We start from the raw sequence: 2,317 nt of genomic DNA on the forward strand, positions 1-2,317 counted from the left end.
ATTAGTTATACAGTAATAGTATTGACAATCTAAAAAACTGAGCAACTCAACAGTCAACTTTATATTTCTTATTGTCTAAAGTATTGATTCTCAAACTTCTTTAAAATAATGTACCCCCCTTTAAAAAAAATTCAGCCAAGTACCCCCTGATCAGCGCAAAAAACAATGTTAGGGAAGAAATGCCTATATAAAGAGGTACAGTACAGCGCTGCACCATCAGTGTCTGATTTATTAAAACAACAACATTTTAACTGAGAAACACTAAAATGTTACATTTCAAATGTTTACAATCCATCACTAAATTCATGGCAAACCAATTTTAACATCATGCAATAACACTAAGACGACATTAGTTGCATTGAACTGATCTTTTTAATAAGTTGAACTTACACTGTAATGAGAAACATGGGCTTGTGCTTCACTGAGAACCTTTGTCATTCTGACGGGGAGGCAACCTGCAGTTATTACACTTCTCGTTTTGAAATATGTGAAACTCTGTTCATATAAAACCCACACTGCTCAAACTTCGTAACTTTTACTAAAATTGGTATATTTATCTATTTTTTTTTTTTTTTTCATTAACATAAAATAAATCTCACATACCCCCTGCAGTACTCCAACGTACCCCTAGGGGTCCGCGTATCCCTATTTGAGAAGCACTGCTCTAGAGGATATAGTGTTAGTGGAGAACATTACATAGAAACCCTTTAGCTGTATTTATTGAAGTTAGTGCACAGGAGTGTGTTTCGGGGTTAGACTTCTAGATCAGGTTCTCCAGGTTTGTTACCTGTTCTAGAGCAGCTAGGTTTGTCCTCAGAGCATCGTTCTCCTGCAGGATGCTGTCCACCTGCTCCTGACTCACTGCACTCTGATTGGCTACCTGCAGTACCGATCACCACAGGTAGGGGGAGGGGCAGAGAGAGAGAGAGAGAGAGCCAAGCAAAGAGAAACGATAGAAAAGTACCAATAAAGTAACAAAAAGGGCAGTAAAAACATGGACCAAAGGAAGAGAATTAGGGTGGAAACAAAAAGAAAATACACACAACAAAAACAAAGAGAATAAGAGCAGAGGAAGAGGACAAGAGAAGGATGGAGTCAGAAACACAGGCAGAAATACACACAAGGCTGTTCCACTGCCAAAGTGATTCTAGAAATATATTTTCTATACATTTTTGAACTTCATATAAAATAGCTTGAGTTTTGTTTATGTGTATACATGTTTGTTGTTGACAATACATTTTGTCATGAGCGAATCACTTTGGCAGGGAAAGATGTTCACAGAAAAGTGACAGAACAGAGTCAAAGTTCCTACTGGTGTCCGTCTCATTTCATCAATGTCCTCCCTTTAACCCTCACCTCACTTCCTCATCTCCTTCCTCTCCCTCCCTCCCTCCCTCATGTCAAGGAAAGACAAGTAATTGAGTGTGAACGGAAAACAGGTTTGACTTCACACTCGTTTGCCAGTTTCCTGATCGGTGCTGCAGTTTTATTTGTTACAAATGTGTGACACTGTATACACTATACTGTTAAACAATCAGTCCTTCTTGTGTGTGTGTGTGTGTGTGTGTGTGTGTGTGTGTGTGTGTGTGTGTGTGTGTGTGTGTGTGTGTGTGTGTGTTACCTGGTCTCTCAGTGTGTGCAGAGCCAGTTCATGTTCTTTCTCTTTGCTCTGCAGCTGCTCCCTCAGCTCACCTGTCACCTGAAACAAAACACACACAAGTCAGACACACACCCACAAGTCACACACACACACACACACACACACACACACACACACACACACACACACACACACACACACACACACACACACACACACACACACACACACACACACTTTCCCAGGAACTTGTACTTACTCTGAGGGACTACAAGTAAAGGTACAAATAGCTATTTCAATGTTATTCTACTTTCTATTAGAAACACATACAGTAATAGTAATAGTTATAATCTGATAATATAATACGTATTATTCCGATGTTTGTCCGTTCTGCAGGAGGATTACTTTTAATACTTCAGCAGAACTTTTTCATGTAACAAAGTATTTTTACACTGTGGAGTAACTACTGTTACTGAAGTAATATATCTGAGTACTTCCGCCCGTGGCTGTGTGACTGAGCTCTCACCTGATTGGCTGCCAGGACGTCTGACTGGAGTTTCTGGATGCGGATGTTTGTGGCCTTCAGCTCTTCTTCTTTTCTTTGGTTGATCTCATCAATCTTTGTCCTGCAGACACATCAAAACAACACACAGCGTAACCATAGGTCAATATAGCCGTAAAAGTACTTATGGTAGCGGTAGTAATAGCAGTGGTAGT

General features: G+C 39.9%; 1 long non-coding RNA gene across 1 annotated transcript; it reads right to left on the bottom strand.

The window, feature by feature from the left end:
* Nucleotides 1–631: 631 nt before the first annotated feature.
* On the bottom strand, nucleotides 632–2,224 carry LOC104960187 (uncharacterized). The gene is made up of 3 exons (XR_799961.1): nucleotides 2,127–2,224; nucleotides 1,622–1,699; nucleotides 632–880 (listed from the first exon to the last, which is right to left on the bottom strand). It is a non-coding gene; the product is annotated as an uncharacterized lncRNA (long non-coding RNA).
* Nucleotides 2,225–2,317: the final 93 nt, after the last annotated feature.

This window comes from Notothenia coriiceps, unplaced genomic scaffold (genome assembly GCF_000735185.1).
Source record: "Notothenia coriiceps isolate Sejong01 unplaced genomic scaffold, NC01 NC01_scaffold00031612, whole genome shotgun sequence".
NCBI lineage: Eukaryota > Metazoa > Chordata > Actinopteri > Perciformes > Nototheniidae > Notothenia > Notothenia coriiceps.